Below are 9383 nucleotides of genomic sequence, written 5' to 3'. Positions count from 1 at the left end.
CTTATACTTTTCTGATAAAGTTGAATCCCATTGAAAAATACAATTTGGAATTCGACCTACGTGCATACTTGTTATTCTATGCCAAAGTTTTATCATGTTACACTGGCGACGGATATATGTCACAATATAGCCAAAAAGGGGTGCTGAAAAATGGCATTAAAACACCAAAAATCAAATTGTGGGCTGGTTTTGTCATATTTGTCCCTCATCACATCACAAGGACGCTTTTATTTCACCTCTACTTTGTTTAGTTAACATATAGTGTTAACCAAATTGGTCTTGACAATCAAATAGTTCTTCTAATTGTTACCCCCCAGCCATAGCAGATTGGGCATTAAGTGTTTCCCTTGTGCTTTTGTATGTTAGTACATCCCAAAATTGATTTTCACTCTCTAACTTTAGTTTGCCTCAACGTTATGAATGTTACGAAACTTATACACAATGCTATTACCACAGGATACAGATCAAGTTTGAATTTGGTGGCCTCACTTTTACCATTCTCGAGTTATTTACAAATGGAAAATTGCTGAATTTATTGTTTCTGTTCTATAACTTTAGTTTGTCTTAATGAAATGTTATGAAACTTATACACAATGACCATAACCACAAAACTTAAATTGAATTTGAATTTTGGTGATGCCAATTTTACAATTCAAGAGTTATGCCTGTTTACAAAAGGAAAAATTGCTGAATTTTTCGATTCCGTTCTCTAACTTTAGTTCGCTTCAACCAAATGTTAGGAAACTTATACACAATGCTTATAACCTCAAAACATGGATCAAGTTTGAATTTTGGTAAAGCTAATTTTACTAATCTAGGGTTATGCACCTTTACAAATGAAACCAGATGCTCCGCAGGGTGCAACTTTATATGACCGCAGAGTTTGAACCATGAACATTGGGGCAAGTATGGACACAATATTCAAGCTTGATACAGCTCTGAATTTGAATTGGGAAAAAATAGTTGACACAACACAGGTTTCTGACACATAATGAAAGTGGTCTAAGAACTTAAACTTAAAAACTTTAAATTTTAAATTAGACATAACCTATTTTGGTCCAATATCTAAAATCAAAATACACGGTTAGAGTCAGCATATCAAAAAACCCCACTCACTCAGAAGAATTCAATTTTTGATGAAATTAAATAAATAAAGTTCAATTTTGGACCCTTTTGACCTCAATGTGGACCAATTTGATAACCGGGCTCAAACATCAAAAATCTAAATACATGGTTAGATTAAGCATATATCAAAGAACCTCATATATACAATTTTTGTTGAAATCAAACAAAGATAAATTTTGGACCCCAATTTGGACCAACTTGAAAACTGGGCCTATGATCAAAAATCTAAATACATGTTTAGATTCAGCATATCAAAGAACCATAAGAATTCAATTTTTGTTGATATCAAACAAAGTTTAATTTAGGACCACGATTTGGACCAACTTGGAAACTGGGCCATAATAAAAAAATCTAAGTACATGTTTAGATTCAGCATATCAAAGAACCCCAAGAATTCAATTTTTGATGAAATCAAACAAAGTTTAATTTTGGACCCCGATTTGGACCAACTTGAAAACTGGGCCAATAATAAAAAATCTAAGTACATGTTAAAATTCAGCATATCAAAGAACCCCAAGGATTCAATTTTTGTTAAAATCAAACTAAGTTTAATTTTGGACCCTTTGCACCTTAGTGTAGACCAATTTGAAAACGGGACCAAACAATAAGAATCTACATACATGCATATATGTCTCTGTAGTAACTAAATTGAAGAGTATTGAGGGCCCTAAACACAAAAAGATACAAATCCGGTCATTTAAGGACTTACTGTGGATTCATTTATTTTCGGGGATATCAATTTTCGTGAATTGATTTCATGGTTCTGCCAATCTCTGCAAACAAAACATATAGAAAAATTTGAATTCGTTGTTCAACTGTACCACGAAAACCTTAATAATTGGTAGCCAACGAATAATAATGAATACAGAGAATTATGTGACTCCTATGAAGCAGGAACTGGCGATTTCATCTATGCTAAGGTACTAACTTATTTACAGATTTGTCTTGCTGATCAGTTTTATTTTTAAAATTATTTTGCTTGAAAAAGATCAAATTTGTAAAAAATGCCACACTAAGACTACCAAAACACAGTGTTATACAGTGTTAAAGTAGTCTCAGTGTCACATTAGGGCACTAATTTACCGCAGATTTCACCAATATTGACTTATTTGTAGATCGTGCCTTTGTGGATCTTTTTTGCTTTTCTTAAGTTTTTCTCTATTTTCTATTATTTAAATTCTGATAGTATGGGCAAAAACGCAAATAAATCGTACAAATCGTTTGTGAAGGGCAAAATTAAACTACAATAAGAAAAGACAGACTGTTACAATATCGGCCGAGTTGACTTATTCGTAGATAATATAAAAAATGTCCATTCAAATTTTCAGTTTATCCACTGTAGGTTTGAAGATAATAGGCAACACTGGAAAAATTATAAAATTCATGCATTTCATGTAAGAAGTCTCATTCAGTCTAATAGTTTTGGTGCCAGGTTTTGATAGAAAGTGGGTAAAAAAATCGTAAAGATCTTTATTCTGCACAACAAAAATGTCAGACTTCCTCTATCTATCTAAAATAAAAAATAAAAAAATCTTTCACATCCCAAGATGAAAATAGAAAGTTTGATCTATTTTGACGTAAAAACTTCTAATTGTGATAAATCAAATGAACGCTAAATATACAAATGTAACAAAGTTTTCAAACCTTGACGTGATTTTTAGGGATTGCCTGCATAATTAAATATGCTTGAAATTGCGTGATAAATTTTAGTTGAAAACTAGGTTTTTATTAGTGCTTATCATCGGTTGTTGATCGAGTTCTACCCGATTATATTTTATAACCGGTGGTAATCAGATGTGAAATAGACTTATGTGTCCTCTTGGGATCCGACTGGTGGTGGACCAAGGAGGAAATCCTGGATAATCATAGATCTGTTCTATGTTCCTTTCAATTTCAACCAGCAATGATTCACAGTGTTGAACGGAACTGTACGATTTTATAATGTTTTGGTCATTCGGGAGACTGTCAAGCGGGGCTCCGATATTCAAAACAATACTAAGTTGCTCAGTTGATGTAAAGTTTGAAGAACTCAAGTAGTGTTACTATAATACGTTTCTCATCTGCTTCAAGTTTTGGCAATCAATTTCAAAACATTCTATACGTATATATATGAACCAATGAAATAATAAAAACAACATATGCATCCAAACGTTTTCTGGTGGGGCTCCGAGTAAATCGATCAAAACTGTCACGGAGCAGCGATAAAAAAAATGTTTACTAAACATAGAAAAACCCATCTTTACTACCAGAATTTTGACATGTACCTTTTCTGATATATAGTCTTACCTGTCTGAAAGTTTAAAAGTCGTTGTCCAAGTGGAAACCCAAATATATTCATTTTCTAAATGTCGGATATTTTAATTGACTGTACAATCGCTTGCATGTTTACTGCATAATCACTTGGAGTTTTCCTTAGCAAAATTCATTTTAAATACATTACAAAATATTTTTTTTTGGAAGGTGTCTATATCGAGAGAAATCAACATTCGAACAGTAAGTATACAAGACAAAATAAAGGGACAGTAATATTTGGAAAAAATAAAAAAAAAAGCTAGCATTACTCCCTTAACGTAACTTCAATTTCCGCTACATAGATGATGGGTTCACATTATATGTTTCCGAAAAGTCTGCTGACTATGTTGAATGCATCTATCCCATCGAAATAGAAATAAAGCAGATACAATTACGTCTTCCTCATATCATGACTAACATCCTGACTTACATCAAAGCTAAATGGTGATACTTTACGACAAACGCGACAATTAAACAGCTTTCCAAATGTTTAAATATTTATTTATTTTTTAAATCGCGTTTTTGCCTTCAACAATGGATTTCATAAGAAAATAACACTCTGTAAAATATTTACCTCGGTACAGTGTATCCAATTTCATTATATTTAGAACAAACATTGCCTTATATCGTTTCTTTTGTTGACTAGTAAATAAGTTTAATTATTTAAATTATCAACGGTCTATCTGTTAGCGCCAATAAATTGGCCTTTTAAAAAATGCAATAAGCTAACGCATAGGCAATAACTTTTGCCAAAAATAATTTTGGAATTATTCTGAAATCCTTGGACTTAAACTTCAGTAAATGATGAAAATGTGTCCGTGGAGGCATTAACGCATATCCCTAAAATGAAAATGGGAGAGAAAAAAACGTATTCAAAGTTATAAAGTTAATATGTTGCATAGGCGGATCAGGGGGGGATTGGGGGGCCGGGCCCCCCTTTCGGGAGAAAAATCTGGTTGATTATATAGGGAATCATTGAAGCATGACTGGAGCGGGCCCCCTTTTAGGTCAGTCAGCGCCCCCCCCCCCCCCCTTAGAAAAAGTTCTGGATCCGCCACTGCGTTGTAATGTTGTATGTGATTAAGAATTGAAGTTTGAATTACATGAAATAAATTCATTAGTAAAGTCAGAGACATATATACATATATGTGTATATATGTCTCTGGTAAAGTATCGATGTTAAAATCGATGAATAAACAAATAATTCAAATTCAAATTCAAATTCAAATTCAAATTCAAATTCAAATTCAAATTCAAATTCAAATTCAAATGCAAAATTCAAATGAATCGTACAACTCAACTCTATCTTGTGGTTGGAAATATGTACATTAAACTAGTTGTGGCCACATTAAATAAATTCAGAAAAAAACGATACTGTAAATTCACGACTTTTGTCACTTTGATTTTTAAGAGGCACACCAAATATTGTGAAAAAAAAAATTAAAGAATAATCAATACTAACTGAAACAGTTATATATGCACTTCGTGTTTATATAGAACTTTGTCTGACTCTCTGTAAAAAAAAATATAGCATACTACACATTTTTCATTTACAAAAACTAAGTCGAAACTGAGATACACATTTGTTTGAATCTAGCACGCAAATAATCTGTTTTCCCGGAAAAGATGATATATCGAATGATTAATAACTATTTAAAAACTTTTTGCTTGTTTTAGAGTGATTGAACTGCAATCTTTTCTCTAGCAGGTGCCCGTAACTCTAACCAATGGTGTCGCTATTTGCTCTCGACGTCATATCCAGGTAAACATGGTAGAAAGTTGGAGGGAAGAAAACATGTTTGAAAATCCATTGTTTACATGGAAAGTATGTTTCTTTGTGTTAATTATGTCAATCTGCACGTTCCAATAGGTATTATTGCATACTGTATGAAGATTAAAATACCAATCAAATTATTTTGTTAAAAAGGTTAGCCAATTTACTGACTTTCTTTTCTTTTTTGTCAAATTTTGACACATCAAACTTTAGAATGAAAGACAATACGTTAACTATTAGTCCAAATAATTATGACGTTTGGCAAGGCTATTTTTATTTTTTTTCTGGGACGCCTTCCTACAGTCGTAGGAAGGCGTCCCAGAAAAAAATTAAAATAGCCTTGCCAGACGTCATAATTATTTGGACTAGTTAACTATCAGACATATATCGTTCACCGACAGTTATACGGTACCTTTTGATTCTATAACTCTTAATTGGGTTGATTATATTTTCAATCTGCACTGAAAGACTCTTGATACAACAGTATCGGCGAAGATCTTTATAGAGGGAGGGTAGGAGGGGTTCTGATCCCGAAATCCCGGGCTTAAAAACACGAAATCCCGAAATCCCAAACTTAAAACCACGAAATCCTGAGGTCCCGATATTCGAAAAAAAAGAATTCCCGGATCCCGACGGGGTCAATTCCGAAATCCTGAGCTTAAAAACATCCAGTTCCGATAAAGGTTCTATCCCCTCTATATAAATAGTTATCAAAGGTACCAGGATTATAATTAAGTACGCCAGTATCAGAGGCACTAATTCTATCCATTGGAAGACCCACTCGTAAATATACGTTGATAGTGGGTCTTCCTATGGGTAGAAACAAGTGCCTGTGGCCAGTATAGCTGTTTCAGTTAGTATTTTCGTCTACATAAGACTCATCAGTGACGCTCATATCAAAATATTTATTAAGCAAAACAAGTAATATAATGGAACTACTGTGATAACTATTAATTTAGATATTAAGAATAAGATGTACTGTACGTTGTAGTGCTGGGATAGAACTTAAGACTTTGTCAATGGTAGCCCACAGCTTAAATTTTGTAGCCCATATACATAGTCCTATACAAGAAAACTAATAATTTAAGTAGCCCACACCAAATTTTAGGGGTCATTGGCCTGTGGGCCCCTGCTCATTTCATACCCTGTAGTGGAATTGACTTGTGTTAGCCTTAAATCACATTCCCTCCTATTCTCTTTACCCCCTTTCATGTAAGCATATCACATGTTAACACAGGTCCATTTGCAATCTTTGTTAGCTATATACATGATAGAGGTAATGTGTTTGAATAAGTTGTGACTTATATGCTTTAGTTAGTGTATTGGTTTAAAATAAAGAAAGTAATTGTTTTTGATTGTTATGAAATAAAAAAAAAAGGTAAACGTGGTACACAAGTTTTCTTTTTGTGAAGTCAAACTGGATTATCCCAGTAGAGTTTCTCTTGAACAGCTTGTGGGGTGAGTACTTGTAAGGAAGGAGAAAGAGAATTGGGGCAAACATGATTTTGTGCAAATGAACCTCGATTTCTGCTTCACTAACCCAAAACTTAAAAGATGTTGTATTTAATAGTCCTAGTTAAAAGTATAAATTGTTGATGTATCGCAAGCCTTTCACTGCAGATTTTAAACAATCAACACAATTTTGACCATGCATTTGTGCAATACTAGAAAAGCTCTGTTGTTCTACATTTGTAAATGGAGTTTGACATATTACAATGTAATAGACCCTTATTGCTAAGATTTCGATGTCTTATAACAGATTAAGTAACTTGTAAGTAAAAGCAGAAGATTCCTATCAGTTATCAAACTCTTCACAAGCTGTTAGAAATGATTATCTTTATTTTTGTTCATTCAAAATCTTCATTGTTTTCACTCCTCCAAAGCTACATGTATTAAACTACTTGTTTTTCATATTCCACCAACTGGTTATACCAAGCACACAATAATATAGTCTTGTAAATACCAATTAACAGTAATCATGAATAAATCACAATTCATGATAATTCATTGAATCATATTCATATCAAGAGTTAAATTCTGACTCTGACTCTGGGTTGCTGAAATTTTCAGTACATGAGAAATGTGATTGCATCCCTGTTGTTCTGTCTGAGTACTTCCTAAGCCATGCTTATTTGAGGCAATTATGAATATATGTGAACCATATATTAATGGCTAGATACTTTATCATGCAAATAAAATGCACGAAATAGAAGTATCAAGACCTGTTGGCACGACTACTTTTTCTATCTATATCTAAAAGAAATATAATATGATATTTTTTTAAATATTTTAATTTAATCCTAACCCTGATGTCATTGGATGTTCAAACATGCAAAAAAAAAAACACTTTAGGCAGATTTTACAATAAGAAGGCATTGTTGTTTTTTTGTATCCATCAAAAAAGCAATTGCTGAAACTGTGAAACAGACTGTGTAATGGAGTAATGCATTATGTTATTGAATAAAATGTGTCTTTCTGAGTAAATAAAAATAAAAATTACTCTGTGTTTGTGTTTTTTGTTAGAATTAGAGGGTTTTTAATTTCAAAATATTGGACATGGAATAGACATCATGACCTACTTTACTGACATCCAGCTTATTTGGAGTGGAATTTTGAAGTATTATTTATAAGTGGAGCCTAATAACATGGACTTATATTTTAATAAAAAGTCTTCTTTTGTGTTTCAATCATAACTTTAAGGCAGATTTTTATTGGTAAAGGCTAAAAAAGGTAATTAAATAATATTGTTGCTAACGTCACGTCTTTTCCGTCCATTGTGGTATGTCACGATCGCAATTTTCTTGTTGGTTCTCAGACAGCCCATTGAAGTTATTTTTATCCCGGGTTTTATAAATAATTGAAAATAGCAATCATATTAAATTTGGATGACGTAAGGGGGTCAAAGGACTTGAGGAATCAATATCATTGGCTGTTTTATTTTTTGCGAACGTTACTGCTCGAGGTTTCCGTCCAAATCAGTGTCACGTGAGCAACATATATTTAGATCTGTAACTCTCCTGTATAGGAGTTACGATATCGCCCTTTGCAGAAATAGATTCAGAGTCAGTTCCTTCACATGATGGGGAAGCAAAGAAGGTAAGGTGTATGTAATATCGTTACAAGAGGACCTTAAATATATTCCGTCCATCAAAAAGACGTTCGCAACAAAACGTAATGTCATGATAGTAGATGTTGCTAATGTTACTATTACTAATTGGTTTCTTGTGTATTCATTTGATATAAAGTACACCTGCAAATGACATTCTGTATATTTAGAAATTCTAAACCAGACTGTACAATTGTATTACTCCAGGCATATATTAAACATCACTGTGTGCATACATTTTAACTTTTAAAGATGTTGTTGCTCATGTGACATGTCCAAATGTCGCTAACGTTACTAATTTATGTCTCCGTCACGTTAGCAACATGAAAGTAGGAGACAGAACACAATACTGTAAAATCTGCCTTTAGCAATATTTAAAGAATTTTTTGATGAGATTGAACTTTTAAAGAAATTGCCTCTTATTTTTTGGGGAATTCAAATGAGACACAAAGTTCTATTATGAGGTTAAGATTCTTCATTTCAGTTAATCTGTGTATACAAAATATATGTATTTTCTATTTTAGGGTGAATATTAGTGTGTCTTGTAAATAAAGACTAGTTCACATCATTTATCATGGTAAGTACAATCAAGGACTTATATAGAAGGATACGAAACTCATAATTTTTGGAAAATATGTAGAGAATAGTTGGATTTGAACATATCTTCTATACATTTTTAAATTGCTTATATTTAATCTTATACCTTATTGATAACCATGAAAATTCTTCTGTACATGTACATTAAGACTTCAGACAAAATAAATTTCATCAAAATCAATCAAGAACTTTTTAAGTTTTTAGCTGAACAGTTGAACTATGTTTTATTGTTGTTTTCACACCGAATGTAGAATAATGCCCCAAAAATAATTACCCTCCTTTCTTAAATAATTCAAATTACATGAAGGACATGAACATTATTAACCAAATTAACTCTATCAATGTAGGAATCATTTAAGTTTAAGAAAATATTTATTTCATTAAAATCCATTAACAACTTAGTTTTAAGGTGTACAGTGTGGTTTCTCCAATGATGGCCCGAGAACACAGTTATTTCGTAGTGCATTTCTTTTAGACAATAAATTCAAA

General features: G+C 32.4%; 1 protein-coding gene across 1 annotated transcript in view; it reads left to right on the top strand.

Moving 5' to 3' along the window:
* Nucleotides 1–5156: 5156 nt before the first annotated feature.
* Nucleotides 5157–9383, top strand: part of LOC134718623 (adenomatous polyposis coli homolog) — a 75689-nt gene continuing 71462 nt past the window's right edge. Inside the window, exons 1-2 of the mRNA XM_063581266.1 lie at nt 5157–5242; nt 8822–8874. The gene's annotated coding sequence lies outside the window, so the exon portion shown is untranslated. The remainder of the gene's footprint in view (nt 5243–8821; nt 8875–9383) is intronic.

This window comes from Mytilus trossulus, chromosome 5, assembly GCF_036588685.1.
Source record: "Mytilus trossulus isolate FHL-02 chromosome 5, PNRI_Mtr1.1.1.hap1, whole genome shotgun sequence".
In the NCBI taxonomy this organism is placed as follows: domain Eukaryota; kingdom Metazoa; phylum Mollusca; class Bivalvia; order Mytilida; family Mytilidae; genus Mytilus; species Mytilus trossulus.
This window is presented reverse-complemented; position numbering and strand designations above follow the sequence as displayed.